Below are 16,589 nucleotides of genomic sequence, written 5' to 3'. Positions count from 1 at the left end.
GACAGCGCCACCTAGTGGGAACAGGAAATGTCATGTTTTACACTTTGGGGTACAGTATAGTGAAGGGTGACATCTGCAGCCTCAAATTTCTCCAGGAAAGCCTTAAGGAGTTGGTCTTGGGTAACAGTGAAAACTGTGAGTTTTCGCGAAAGGGTGTGACCCCAGCAGCATGGCGAACTTTGATGTCACGCCATGAAGAAACAAATTAGTATAACTCAATGAAATCCAGTCTGATCAGTACCAGACTTTACAGGCATGATGTCAGACCCGCCCTGAACAGATTGATGTGCCCATTGTCGGAAATACGGACAGCGCCACCTAGTGGCAACAGGAAATGTCATGGCTTTAATTTTGTTGTACTGATTTTCACAGGTTCATCTTGGCCACCTCAAAAGCGGTGAATATCACCATCAGTCCCTCGTGATGCTTCAGTGCAAAAATTGTGAGTTTAAACTGAACGGCGCACCCTGGTGGCAACGCTGTTCAACATGAAAGATGAAGTGGCTTTTGAGGGTCTTGGCAAGTTTATAGAGGCTTGAAATTTGGCACACACCTCCAAATGGATGAAGGCTTTGTTGGCATGTGATCATTTTCATTGAATAGCGCGAAATTGCTCCACAGCGCCCCCTACAAAATTTCAAAACCACAGCCCCTGCTCTGTGTTTTATGTATGAATCTGAAACCTGGTAGGCTTATAGGAGATATCAAGATGTACAAAAAAGTCTCTTGGAGCAATATCCCAAATCCAACAGGAAGTCAGCCATTTTAAAATTAATGTGTAATTTTGGCAACATTTTCCCCTCTTTTCAGGCTTCATACTTTGACGAACTCCTCCAAGGGATTTCATCATATTGAACCATTCTCCAGTGTGTGGAATCTAAAGACCTTTGTGATGTTAAATTGCGAAGCTTTTTACGTTCAAGGAAACGGGGTGGTCATGGCGGCACGTGGAGTTTCAATCACTCGCCAAAAAGCAGTAATATGCTGTCACTCAAAGACACAAAGTCCAATCTCTCCCAAAGGTCACAGGCGTGATGAGACTCGAGCTCGGAAATGTTTGTTATGCCCTTTGTCTATAATGGTTAGAGAGCCACCTAGTGGGACGACTATACTCATGGTTGAACCAAATGAAATGTTAACTGGTGGTTAAATGCATGAATTCCATCAATGTGACATCAGATCGGACATGCTGGTTTCAGGTGTTGGGCATGGCTCGACACGCCGGGGGTGCGAGGGCCCTCATAACGCTGCTTGCAGCTTTAATTATTATTATTTCGGCAAATGAATTGGCCGTTTGAGGGCCTAAACATGCTCGAAAACTCATGAAATTTTGCACACGCGTCAGGTCTGGTGAAAATTTACGTATTTTAATGTTCTCAGACATGGCCAGGGAAAATTAGCTCAGTAGCGCCACCTAGAAAAATGAAAAACGCGAGCCCCCGGTATGGGTATGACCTACATGTTTGAAAGTCGGTACACCTATATAATGTTCAGAGTCGAACAAAAAAGTCTATTATGGCAATGTCCTAAACCCAACAGGAAGTCCGCCATTTTGGATTGAAGGTGACATTTTGGCTCTGATTTTACCGTTTCCATGCCTCGAACTTTGACGAACTCCTCCTTGGGGTTTGATTTCATAACCTTCATATTTGGTCAGTGCCAACTACACCCTTATGCCATGTTAAATTGCGGAGCTTTTGAGTTTTCACAATACCATGAGGCCGTGGCGCCATGGCGAATTTCGATGACTCGCCATGAAAATCTTATTGCCTCTCATTCGGTCATAGATTTTCTGACCTTGACCAAAGTGAACACATATGATAAGGCTCCATCCCTGAACATATTTCAACTGCCATATTTTACATCAGGGACAGCGCCACCTAGTGGGAACAGGAAATGTCATGTTTTACACTTTGGGGTACAGTATTGTGATGGGTGACATCTGCAGCCTCAAATTTCTCCAGGAAAGCCTTAAGGAGTTGGTCTTGGGTTACAGTGAAAACTGTGACTTTTCGCAAAAGGGTGTGACACCAGCGGCATGGCGAACTTTGATGTCACGCCATGAAGAAACAAATTAGTATAACTCAATGAAATCCAGTCTGATCAGTACCAGACTTTACAGGCATGATGTCAGACCCGCCCTGAACAGATTGATGTGCCCATTGTCGGGAATACGGACAGCGCCACCTAGTGGCAACAGGAAATGTCATGGCTTTAATTTTGTTGTACTGATTTTCACAGGTTCATTGCGGACACCTCAAAAGCGGTGAATATCACCATCAGTCCTTCATGATGCTGCAGTGCGAATATTGTGACTTTATACTGAACGGCGCACCCTGGTGGCAACGCTGTTCACCATGAAAAATGAAGTGGCTTTTGAGGGGCTTGGAAAGTTTAAAAAGTCTTGAAATTTGGCGCACACCTCCAATGTGCATAAGGCTTTGTTGTTATGTGATCATTTTCATTGAATAGCGCAAAATGGCTCCACAGCGCCCCCTACGAAATTTCAAAACATCAGCCCCAGCTCTGTGTTTTATGTATGAGTCTTAAACCTGGTAAGCTTATAGGAGATATCAAGATGTACAAAAAAGTCTCTTGGAGCAATATCCCAAATCCAACAGGAAGTCAGCCATTTTAAAATTAATGTGTAATTTTGGCAACATTTTGCCCTCTTTCCAGGCACCGTTCTTTGACGTACTCCTCCAAGGGATTTCATCATATTGAACCAATCTCCAGTGTGTGGAATCTAAAGACCTTTGTGATGTTAAATTGCGAAGCTTTTTACGTTCAGGGAAACGGGGTTGTCATGGTGGCACGTGGAGTTTCAATCACTCGCCAAAAAGCAGTAATCTGCTGTCACTCAAAATCAAAATGTCCAATATGTCCCAAAGGTCGCAGGTGTGATGAGACTCGAGCTCGGAAATGTTTGTTATGCCATTTGTCAGTAATGGTTAGAGTGCCACCTAGTGGAACGACTATAATCATGATTGAATGAGATGAAATGTTAGCTGGTGGTTGAATGCATGAATTCCATCAATGTGACATCAGATCGGAGGTGCTGGTTGTAGGTGTTGGGCGTAGCTCGACGCGATGGGGTGCGAGGGCCCTCATAACGCTGCTTGCAGCTTTAATTAGGGCCCGAGCACTGAGAGTGCGAAGGCCCTATTGTATCTGCTCCGTTTCTTATTAGGGCCCGAGCACTGAGAGTGCGAAGGCCCTATTGTATCTGCGAAACAAGGGCCTTTTTGAGGGCCTAAACATGCTCAAAAACTCATGAAATTTTGCACACATGCCAGGTCTGGTGAAAAATTTTGTATTTTAATGGTTTTACATATGAGCACTGGGAAATGGCTCTACAGCGCCACCTATGCCTTGTTAAATGCAGCCCTACGACCACATCGTTTGAGCTACATGTATGAAATTTGGCACACATGTGTATCATGCCAAGACGAACAAAAAAGTCTGTGGGCCCATTGACGCAAACCCAACAGGAAGTCCGCCATTTGGAAGAGAAGGTGACATTTTGGCTCTAATTTTGCCATTTCCATGCCTCGAACTTTTGCGAACTCCTCCTTGGGGTTTCATTTCATAACCTTCAAATTTGGACAGTGTCAACTACACCCTTGTGCCATGTTAAATTGCGGAGCTTTTGAGTTTTCACAATACTATGAGGCCGTGGCGCCATGGCGAATTTCGATGACTCGCCATGAAAATCTTATTGCCTCTCATTCTGTCATACATGTTCCGATCTGGACCAAAGAGCACACATATGATAAGGCTCCACCCCTGAACATATTTCAACTGCCATATTTGACATCAAGGACAGCGCCACCTAGTGGGAACAGGAAATGTCATGTTTTACACTTTGGGGTACAGTATAGTGATGGGTGACATCTGCAGCCTCAAATTTCTCCAGGAAAGCCTTAAGGAGTTGGTCTTGGGTTACAGTGAAAACTGTGAGTTTTCGCAAAAGGGTGTGACCCCAGCGGCATGGCGAACTTTGATGTCACGCCATGAAGAAACAAATTAGTATAACTCAATGAAATCCAGTCTGATCAGTACCAGACTTTACAGGCATGATGTCAGACGCGCCCTGAACAGATTGATGTGCCCATTGTCGGAAATACGGACAGCGCCACCTAGTGGCAACAGGAAATGTCATGTCTTACACTTTGTTGTACTGATTTTCACAGGTTCATTGTGGACACCTCAAAAGCGGTGAATATCACCGTCAGTCCTTCATGATGCTGCAGTGCGAATATTGTGACTTTATACTGAACGGCGCACCCTGGTGGCAACGCTGTTCACCATGAAAAGTGAAGTGGCTTTTGAGGGGCTTGGAAAGTTTAAAAAGTCTTGAAATTTGGCACACACCTCCAATGTGCATAAGGCTTTGTTGTTATGTGATCATTTTCATTGAATAGCGCAAAATGGCTCCACAGCGCCCCCTACGAAATTTCAAAACATCAGCCCCAGCTCTGTGTTTTATGTATGAGTCTTAAACCTGGTAAGCTTATAGGAGATATCAAGATGTACAAAAAAGTCTCTTGGAGCAATATCCCAAATCCAACAGGAAGTCAGCCATTTTAAAATTAATGTGTAATTTTGGCAACATTTTGCCCTCTTTCCAGGCACCGTTCTTTGACGTACTCCTCCAAGGGATTTCATCATATTGAACCAATCTCCAGTGTGTGGAATCTAAAGACCTTTGTGATGTTAAATTGCGAAGCTTTTTACGTTCAGGGAAACGGGGTTGTCATGGTGGCATGTGGAGTTTCAATCACTCGCCAAAAAGCAGTAATCTGCTGTCACTCAAAATCTAAATGTCCAAATTCTCCCAAAGGTCGCAGGCGTGATGAGACTCGAGCTTGGAAATGTTTGTTATGCCATTTGTCAGTAATGGTTAGAGCGCCACCTAGTGGGACGACTATAATGATGATTGAATGAGATGAAATGTTAGCTGGTGGTTAAATGCATGAATTCCATCAATGTGACATCAGATCGGAGGTGCTGGTTGTAGGTGTTGGGCGTGGCTCGACGCGCCGGGGGTGCGAGGGCCCTCATAACGCTGCTTGCAGCTTTAATTATTATTATTATTATTATTCAGGCGAAACAAGGGCCTTTTTGAGGGCCTAAACATGCTCAAAAACTCATGAAATTTTGCACACATGCCAGGTCTGGTGAAAAATTTTGTATTTTAATGGTTTTACATATGAGCACTGGGAAATGGCTCTAGAGCGCCACCTATGCCTTGTTAAATGCAGCCCTACGACCACATCGTTTGAGCTACATGTATGAAATTTGGCACACATGTGTATCATGCCAAGACGAACAAAAAAGTCTGTGGGCCCATTGACGCAAACCCAACAGGAAGTCCGCCATTTGGAAGAGAAGGTGACATTTTGGCTCTAATTTTGCCATTTCCATGCCTCGAACTTTTGCGAACTCCTCCTTGGGGTTTCATTTCATAACCTTCAAATTTGGACAGTGTCAACTACACCCTTGTGCCATGTTAAATTGCGGAGCTTTTGAGTTTTCACAATACTATGAGGCCGTGGCGCCATGGCGAATTTCGATGACTCGCCATGAAAATCTTATTGCCTCTCATTTTGTCATACATTTTCTGACCTTGACCAAAGTGAACACATATGATAAGGCTCCGCCCCTGAACATATTTCAACTGCCATATTTGACACCAGGGACAGCGCCACCTAGTGGGAACAGGAAATGTCATGTTTTACACTTTGGGGTACAGTATTGTGATGGGTGACATCTGCAGCCTCAAATTTCTCCAGGAAAGCCTTAAGGAGTTGGTCTTGGGTTACAGTGAAAACTGTGACTTTTCACGAAAGGGTGTGACCCCAGCAGCATGGCGAACTTTGATGTCACGCCATGAAGAAACAAATTAGTATAACTCAATGAAATCCAGTCTGATCAGTACCAGACTTTACAGGCATGATGTCAGACCCGCCCTGAACAGATTGATATGCCCATTGTTGGAAATACGGACAGCGCCACCTAGTGGGAACAGGAAATGTCATGGCTTTAACTTTGTTGTACTGATTTTCACAGGTTGATCGTGGCCACCTCAAAAGCGGTGAATATCACCATCAGTCCCTCGTGATGCTTCAGTGCAAAAATTGTGACTTTAAACTGAACGGCGCACCCTGGTGGCAACGCGGTTCATCATGAAAGATGAAGTGGCTTTTGAGGGGCTTGGAAAGTTTATAGAGGCTTGAAATTTGGCACACACCTCCAAATGGATGAAGGCATTGTTGTTATGTAACCATTTTCCTTGAATAGCGCAAAATGGCTCCACAGCGCCCCCTACAATATTTCAAAACATCAGCCCCTGCTCTGTGTTTCATCTATGAGTCTGACACTTGGTAAGCTTGTGTAAGATATCAAGATGTACAAAAAAGTCTCTTGGAGCAATATCCCAAATCCAACAGGAAGTCAGCCATTTTAAAATTAATGTGTAATTTTGATGACATTTTCCCCCCTTTTCAGGCCTCATACTTTGACGAACTCCTCCAAGGGATTTCATCATATTGAAGCATTCTTCAGTGTGTAGAATCTAAAGACCTTTGTGATGTTAAATTGCGAAGCTTTTTCCGTTCAGGGAAACGGGGTGGTCATGGCGGCACGTAGAGTTTCAATCACTCGCAAAAAGCAGTAATCTGCTGTCACTAAAAAACACAATGTCCAATCTCTCCCAAAGGTCGCAGGTGTGATGAGACTCGAGCTTGGAAATGTTTGTTATGCTATTTGTCAATAATGGTTAGAGCGCCACCTAGTGGCATGACTATAATCCTGGTTGAATAAGATGAAATGTTAGCTGGTGATTAAAAGCATGAAATCCATCAATGTGACATCACATCGGACGTGCCGGTTTTAGGTGTTGGGCGTGGCTCGACGTGCCGGGGGTGCGAGGGCCCTCATAACGCTGCTTGCAGCTTTAATTATTAGGGCCCGAGCACTGACAGTGCGAAGGCCCTATTGTAATTGCTCTGTTTATTATTATTATTATTATTATTATTATTATTATTTCGGCAAATGAATTGGCCGTTTGAGGGCCTAAACATGCTCGAAAACTCATGAAATTTTGCACACGCGTCAGGTCTGGTGAAAATTTACGTATTTTAATGTTCTCAGACATGGCCAGGGAAAATTAGCTCAGTAGCGCCACCTAGAAAAATGAAAAACGCGAGCCCCCGGTATGGGTATGACCTACATGTTTGAAAGTCGGTACACCTATATAACGTTCAGAGTCGAACAAAAAAGTCTATTATGGCAATGTCCTAAACCCAACAGGAAGTCCGCCATTTTGGATTGAAGGTGACATTTTGGCTCTGATTTTACCATTTCCATGCCTCGAACTTTAACGAACTCCTCCTTGGGGTTTGATTTCATAACCTTCATATTTGGTCAGTGCCAACTACACCCTTGTGCCATGTTAAATTGCGGAGCTTTTGAGTTTTCACAATACTATGAGGCCGTGGCGCCATGGCGAATTTCGATGACTCGCCATGAAAATCTTATTGCCTCTCCTTTTGTCATACATTTTCTGACCTTGACCAAAGTGAACACATATGATAAGGCTCCACCCCTGAACATATTTCAACTGCCATATTTGACATCAGCGACAGCGCCACCCAGTGGGAACAGGAAATGTCATGTTTTACACTTTGGGGTACAGTATTGTGATGGGTGACATCTGCAGCCTCAAATTTCTCCAGGAAAGGCGTAAGGAGTTGGTCTTGGGGTACAGTGAAAACTGTGAGTTTTCACGAAAGGGTGTGACCTCAGCAGCATGGCGAACTTTGATATCTCGCCATGAAGAAACAAATTAGTATAACTCAATGAAATCCAGGCTGATCAGTACCAGACTTTACAGGCATGATGTCAGACCCGCCCTGAACAGATTGATGTGCCCATTGTCAGGAATATGAAGAGCGCCACCTAGTGGGAAGAGGAAATGTCATGTCTTACACTTTGGTGTACTGATTTTCACAGGTTCATAGTGGCCACCTCAAAAGCGGTGAATATCACCATCAGTCCTTGATGATGCTTTAGTGCAAAAATTGTGACTTTAAACTGAACGGTGCACCCTGGTGGCAACGCTGTTCACCATGAAAAATGAAGTGGCTTTTGAGGGGCTTGGAAAGTTTAAAAAGTCTTGAAATTTGGCGCACACCTCCAATGTGGTTAAGGCTTTGTTGTTATTTGATCATTTTCATTGAATATCCCAAAATGGCTCCACAGCGCCCCCTACAAAATTTCAAAACATCAGCCCCTGCTCTGTGTTTTATGTATGAGTCTGAAACCTGGTAAGCTTATAGGAGATATCAAGATGTACAAAAAAGTCTCTTGGAGCAATATCCCAAATCCAACAGGAAGTCAGCCATTTTAAAATTAATGTGTAATTTTGATGACATTTTCCCCCCTTTTCAGGCCTCATACTTTGACGAACTCCTCCAAGGGATTTCATCATATTGAAGCATTCTTCAGTGTGTAGAATCTAAAGACCTTTGTGATGTTAAATTGCGAAGCTTTTTCCGTTCAGGGAAACGGGGTGGTCATGGCGGCACGTAGAGTTTCAATCACTCGCAAAAAGCAGTAATCTGCTGTCACTAAAAAACACAATGTCCAATCTCTCCCAAAGGTCGCAGGTGTGATGAGACTCGAGCTTGGAAATGTTTGTTATGCCATTTGTCAATAATGGTTAGAGCGCCACCTAGTGGCATGACTATAATCCTGGTTGAATAAGATGAAATGTTAGCTGATGATTAAAAGCATGAAATCCATCAATGTGACATCACATCGGACGTGCCGGTTTGAGGTGTTGGCAGTGGCTCGACGTGCCGGGGGTGCGAGGGCCCTCATAACGCTGCTTGCAGCTTTAATTATTATTATTATTATTCCGGCAAATGAATCGGCCTTTTGAGGGCCTAAACATGCTCGAAAACTCATGAAATTTTGCACACGCGTCAGGTCTGGTGAAAATTTACGTATTTTAATGTTCTCAGACATGGCCAGGGAAAATTAGCTCAGTAGCGCCACCTAGAAAAATGAAAAAGGCGAGCCCCCGGTATGAGTATGGCCTACATGTTTGAAAGTCGGTACACCTATATAACGTTCAGAGTCGAACAAAAAAGTCTATTATGGCAATGTCCTAAACCCAACAGGAAGTCCGCCATTTTGGATTGAAGGTGACATTTTGGCTCTAATTTTGCCATTTCCATGCCTCGAACTTTTGCGAACTCCTCCTTGGGATTTGGTTGTATAAGCTTCATCTTTGGTCAGTGTCAACTACACACCTGGGCCATGTTAAATTGCGGAGCTTTTGAGTTTTCACAATACTATGAGGCCGTGGCGCCATGGCGAATTTCGATGACTCGCCATGAAAATCTTATTGCCTCTCATTTTGTCATACATTTTCTGACCTTGACCAAAGTGAACACATATGATAAGGCTCCACCCCTGAACATATTTCAACTGCCATATTTGACACCAGGGACAGCGCCACCTAGTGGGAACAGGAAATGTCATGTTTTACACTTTGGGGTACAGTATAGTGATGGGTGACATCTGCAGCCTCAAATTTCTCCAGGAAAGCCTTAAGGAGTTGGTCTTGGGTTACAGTGAAAACTGTGAGTTTTCGCAAAAGGGTGTGACCCCAGCAGCATGGCGAACTTTGATGTCACGCCATGAAGAAACAAATTAGTATAACTCAATCAAATCCAGTCTGATCAGTACCAGACTTTACAGGCATGATGTCAGACCCGCCCTGAACAGATTGATGTGCCCATTGTCGGAAATACGGACAGCGCCACCTAGTGGCAACAGGAAATGTCATGGCTTTAATTTTGTTGTACTGATTTTCACAGGTTCATCGTGGCCACCTCAAAAGCGGTGAATATCCCCATCAGTCCCTCGTGATGCTTCAGTGCAAAAATTGTGACTTTAAACTGAACGGCGCACCCTGGTGGCAACGCTGTTCAACATGAAAGATGAAGTTACTTTTGAGGGTCTTGGCAAGTTTATAGAGGCTTGAAATTTGGCACACACCTCCAAATGGATGAAGGCTTTGTTGGCATGTGATCATTTTCATTGAATAGTGCGAAATGGCTCCACAGCGCCCCCTACAAACATTCAAAACCACAGCCCCTGCTCTGTGTTTTATGTATGAGTCTGAAACCTGGTAAGCTTATAGGAGATATCAAGAAGTACAAAAAAGTCTCTTAGAGCAATATCCCAAATCCAACAGGAAGTCAGCCATTTTAAAATTAGTGTGTAATTTTGGCAACATTTTCCCATCTTTTCAGGCACCGTACTTTGACGAACTCCTCCAAGGGATTTCATCAGATTGGACCGATCTGCAGCTTGTGGAATCTAAAGACCTTTGTGATGTTAAATTGCGAAGCTTTTTACGTTCAGCGAAACGGGGTGGTTATGGCGGCACTTAGAGTTTGAATAACTCGCCACAAAGCAGTAATCTGCTGTCACTCAAAAACACAATGTCCAATCTCTCCCAAACGTCTCAGGTGTGATGAGACTGGAGCTTGGAAATGTTTGGTATGCCATTTGTCGGTAATAGTTAGAGCGCCACCTAGTGGAACGACTAACTAATCATAAATGAATGAGTTGAAATGTTAGCTGGTGGTTAAATGCATGAATTCCATCAATGTGACATCAGATCGGACGTGCTGGTTTTAGGTGTTGGGCTTGGCTCGACGCGCCAGGGGTGCGAGGGCCCTCGTAACGCTGCTTGCAGCTTTAATTATTATTATTATTATTATTATTCCGGCAAATGAATTGGCCTTTTGAGGGCCTAAACATGCTCGAAAACTCATGAAATTTTGCACACGCGTCAGGTCTGGTGAAAATTTACGTATTTTAATGTTCTCAGACATGGCCAGGGAAAATTAGCTCAGTAGCGCCACCTAAAAAAATGAAAAATGCGAGCCCCCGGTATGGGTATGACCTACATATTTGAAAGTCAGTACACCTATATAACGTTGCGAGTCGAACAAAAAAGTCTATTATGGCAATGTCCTAAACCCAACAGGAAGTCCGCCATTTTGGATTGAAGGTGACATTTTGGGTCTGATTTTACCGTTTCCATGCCTTGTACTTTAACGAACTCCTCCTTGGGATTTGGTCCTATAAACTTCAAATTTGGACAGTGTCAACTACACCCTTGTGCCATGTTAAATTGCGGAGCTTTTGAGTTTTCACAATAGTATGAGGCCGTGGCGCCATGGCGAATTTTGATGACTCGCCATGAAAATCTTATTGCCTCTCATTCTGTCATACATGTTCCGATCTGGACCAAACAGCACACATATGATAAGGCTCCACCCCTGAACATATTTCAACTGCCATATTTGACATAAGGGCCAGCGCCACCTAGTGGGAACAGGAAATGTCATGTTTTACACTTTGGGGTACAGTATAGTGATGGGTGACATCTGCAGCCTCAAATTTCTCCAGGAAAGCCTTAAGGAGTTGGTCTTGGGTTACAGTGAAAACTGTGACTTTTCGCAAAAGGGTGTGACCCCAGCAGCATGGCGAATTTTGATGTCACGCCATGAAGAAACAAATTAGTATAACTCAATGAAATCCAGTCTGATCAGTACCAGACTTTACAGGCATGATGTCAGACCCGCCCTGAACAGATTGATGTGCCCATTGTCAGGAATATGAAGAGCGCCACCTAGTGGGAACAGGAAATGTCATGTCTTACACTTTGTTGTACTGATTTTCACAGGTTCATAGTGGCCACCTCAAAAGCGGTGAATATCACCATCAGTCCTTGATGATGCTTTAGTGCAAAAATTGTGACTTTAAACTGAACGGCGCACCCTGGTGGCAACGCTGTTCACCATGAAAAATGAAGTGGCTTTTGAGGGGCTTGGAAAGTTTATAGAGGCTTGAAATTTGGCACACACCTCCATTGTGCTTAAGGCTTTGTTGTTATGTGATCATTTTCATTGAATAGCGCAAAATGGCTCCACAGCGCCCCCTACAAAATTTCAAAACGTCAGCCCCAGCTCTGTGTTTTATGTATGAGTCTGAAACCTGGTAAGCTTATAGGAGATATCAAGATGTACAAAAAAGTCTCTTGGAGCAATATCCCAAATCTAACAGGAAGTCAGCCATTTTAAAATTAATGTGTAATTTTTGTGACATTTTCCCCTCTTTCCAGGCACCGTTCTTTGACGAACTCCTCCAAGGGATTTCATCATATTGAACCAATCTCCAGTGTGTGGAATCTAAAGACCTTTGTGATGTTAAATTGCGAAGGTTTTTACATTCAGGAAACGGGGTGGTCATGGCGGCATGTGGAGTTTCAGTCACTCGCCAAAAAGCAGTAATCTGCTGTCACTCAAAATCAAAATGTCCAATATGTCCCAAAGGTCGCAGGCGTGATGAGACTCGAGCTCGGAAATGTTTGTTATGCCATTTGTCAGTAATGGTTAGAGCGCCATCTAGTGGGACTACTATAATCATGATTGAATGAGATGAAATGTTAGCTGGTGGTTGAATGCATGAATTCCATCAATGTGACATCAGATCGGAGGTGCTGGTTGTAGGTGTTGGGTGTAGCTCGACGCGATGGGGTGCGAGGGCCCTCATAACGCTGCTTGCAGCTTTAATTAGGGCCCGAGCACCGAGAGTGCGAAGGCCCTATTGTATCTGCTCCGTTTCTTATTATTATTATTATTATTCACCCCAAACAAGGGCCTTTTTGAGGGCCTAAACATGCTCAAAAACTCATGAAATTTTGCACACATGCCAGGTTTGGTGAAAAATTTTGTATTTTAATGGTTTTACATATGAGCACTGGGAAATGGCTCTACAGCGCCACCTATGTCTTGTTAAATACAGCCCTACGACCACATCGTTTGAGCTACATGTATGAAATTTGGCACACATGTGTATCATTCCAAGACGAACAAAAAAGTCTGGGGGCCCATTGACGCAAACCCAACAGGAAGTCCGCCATTTGGAAGAGAAGGTGACATTTTGGCTCTAATTTTGCCATTTCCATGCCTCGAACTTTAACGAACTCCTCCTTGGGATTTGGTCCTATAAGCTTCAAATTTGGACAGTGTCAACTACACCCTTGTGCCATGTTAAATTGCGGAGCTTTTGAGTTTTCACAATAGTATGAGGCCGTGGCGCCATGGCGAATTTTGATGACTCGCCATGAAAATCTTATTGCCTCTCATTCTGTCATACATGTTCCGATCTGGACCAAAGAGCACACATATGATAAGGCTCCACCCCTGAACATATTTCAACTGCCATATTTGACATCAAGAACAGCGCCACCTAGTGGGAACAGGAAATGTCATGTTTTACACTTTGGGGTACAGTATAGTGATGGGTGACATCTGCAGCCTCAAATTTCTCCAGGAAAGCCTTAAGGAGTTGGTCTTGGGTTACAGTGAAAACTGTGACTTTTCGCAAAAGGGTGTGACCCCAGCAGCGTGGCGAACTTTGATGTAACGCCATGAAGAAACAAATTAGTATAACTCAATGAAATCCAGTCTGATCAGTACCAGACTTTACAGGCATGATGTCAGACCCGCCCTGAACAGATTGATGTGCCCATTGTCGGAAATACGGACAGCGCCACCTAGTGGCAACAGGAAATGTCATGGCTTTAATTTTGTTGTACTGATTTTCACAGGTTCATCTTGGCCACCTCAAAAGCGGTGAATATCACCATCAGTCCCTTGTGATGCTTTAGTGCAAAAATTGTGAGTTTAAACTGAACGGCGCACCCTGGTGGCAACGCTGTTCAACATGAAAGATGAAGTGGCTTTTGAGGGTCTTGGCAAGTTTATAGAGGCTTGAAATTTGGCACACACCTCCAAATGGATGAAGGCTTTGTTGGCATGTGATCATTTTCATTAAATAGCGCGAAATTGCTCCACAGCGCCCCCTACAAAATTTCAAAACCACAGTCCCTGCTCTGTGTTCTATGTATGATTCTGAAACCTGGTAAGCTTATAGGAGATATCAAGATGTACAAAAAAGTCTCTTGGTGCAATATCCCAAATCCAACAGGAAGTCAGCCATTTTAAAATTAATGTGTAATTTTGGCAACATTTTCCCCTCTTTCCAGGCACCGTTCTTTGACGAACTCCTCCAAGGGATTTCATCATATTGAACCAATCTCCAGTGTGTGGAATCTAAAGACCTTTGTGATGTTAAATTGCGAAGCTTTTTACGTTCAGTGAAACGGGGTGGTTATGGTGGCACTTAGAGTTTGAATCACTCGCCAAAAAGCAGTAATCTGCTGTCACTCAAAAACACAATGTCCAATCTCTCCCAAAGCTCATAGGCGTGATGAGACTCGAGCTCGGAAATGTTTGTTATGCCATTTGTACATAATGGTTAGAGCGCCACCTAGTGGGACGACTATACTCATGGTTGAAGCAAATGAAATGTTAACTGGTGGTTAAATGCATGAATTCCATCAATGTGACATCAGATCGGACGTGCTGGTTTCAGGTGTTAGGCATGGCTCGACACGTCGGGTGTGCGAGGGCCCTCATAACGCTGCTTGCAGCTTTAATTATTAGGGCCCGAGCACTGACAGTGCGAAGGCCCTATTGTAATTGCTCTGTTTATTATTATTATTATTATTATTATTATTATTATTATTAGGGCCCGAGCACCGAGAGTGCGAAGGCCCTATTGTATCTGCTCCGTTTCTTATTATTATTATTATTATTATTATTATTATTCACCCCAAACAAGGGCCTTTTTGAGGGCCTAAACATGCTCAAAAACTCATGAAATTTTGCACACATGCCAGGTCTGGTGAAAAATTTTGTATTTTAATGGTTTTACATATGAGCACTGGGAAATGGCTCTACAGCGCCACCTATGCCTTGTTAAATGCAGCCCTACGACCACATCGTTTGGGCTACATGTATGAAATTTGGCACACATGTGTATCATGCCAAGACAAACAAAAAAGTCAGTGGGCCCATTGACGCAAACCCAACAGGAAGTCCGCCATTTTGGATTGAAGGTGACATTTTGGCTCTGATTTTACCGTTTCCATGCCTTGTACTTTAACGAACTCCTCCTTGGGATTTGGTCCTATAAACTTCAAATTTGGACAGTGTCAACTACACCCTTGTGCCATGTTAAATTGCGGAGCTTTTGAGTTTTCACAATACTATGAGGCCGTGGCGCCATGGCGAATTTCGATGACTCGCCATCAAAATCTTATTGCCTCTCATTTTGTCATACATTTTCTGACCTTGACCAAAGTGAACACATATGATAAGGCTCCACCCCTGAACATATTTCAACTGCCATATTTGACCTCAACGACAGCGCCACCTAGTGGGAACAGGAAATGTTATGTTTTACACTTTGGGGTACAGTATAGTGATGGGTGACATCTGCAGCCTCAAATTTCTCCAGGAAAGCCTTAAGGAGTTGGTCTTGGGTTACAGTGAAAACTGTGACTTTTTGCAAAAGGGTGTGACCCCAGCAGCATGGCGAACTTTGATGTCACGCCATGAAGAAACAAATTAGTATAACTCAATGAAATCCAGTCTGATCAGTACCAGACTTTACAGGCATGATGTCAGACCCGCCCTGAACAGATTGATGTGCCCATTGTCGGAAATACGGACAGCGCCACCTAGTGGCAACAGGAAATGTCATGGCTTTAATTTTGTTGTACTGATTTTCACAGGTTCATCGTGGCCACCTCAAAAGCGGTGAATATCACCATCAGTCCCTTGTGATGCTTCAGTGCAAAAATTGTGACTTTAAACTGAACGCCGCACCCTGGTGGCAACGCGGTTCACCATGAAAGATGAAGTGGCTTTTGAGGGGCTTGGAAAGTTTAAAAAGTCTTGAAATTCGGCCCACGCCTCCAATGTGGTTAAGGCTTTGTTGTTATGTGATCATTTTCATTGAATATCCCAAAATGGCTCCACAGCGCCCCCTACAAAATTTCAAAATCACAGCCCCTGCTCTGTGTTTTATGTATGAGTCTGAAACCTGGTAAGCTTATAGGAGATATCAAGATGTACAAAAAAGTCTCTTGGAGCAATATCCCAAATCCAACAGGAAGTCAGCCATTTTAAAATTAATGTGCCATTTTGGCAACATTTTCCCCTCTTTTCAGGCATCGTTCTTTGACGAACTCCTCCAAGGGATTTCATCATATTGCACTATTCTTCAGTGTGTGGAATCCAAAGACCTTTGTGTTGTTAAATTGCGAAGCTTTTTACGTTCAGGGAAACGGGGTGGTTATGGCGGCACGTAGACTCTCAATCACTCGCCAAAACGCAGTAATCTGCTGTTACTCAAAAACACAATGTCCAATCTCACCCAAAGGTCGCAGGCATAATGAGACTCGAGTTCGGAAATGTTTGTTATGCCATTTGTACATAATGGTTAGAGTGCCACCTAGTGGAACGACTAGCTAATCATGAATGAATGAGTTGAAATGTTAGCTGGTGGTTAAATGCATGAATTCCATCAATGTGACATCGATCGGACGTGCTGGTTTTAGGTGTTGGGCGTGGCTCGACGCGCCGGGG

The sequence above is a fragment of the Rhamphochromis longiceps genome, linkage group LG3, assembly GCF_057381845.1.
Source record: "Rhamphochromis longiceps isolate RC_006_pf linkage group LG3, R_longiceps_female_GT1.1, whole genome shotgun sequence".
Taxonomy (NCBI): Eukaryota; Metazoa; Chordata; class Actinopteri; order Cichliformes; family Cichlidae; genus Rhamphochromis; species Rhamphochromis longiceps.
This window is presented reverse-complemented; position numbering follows the sequence as displayed.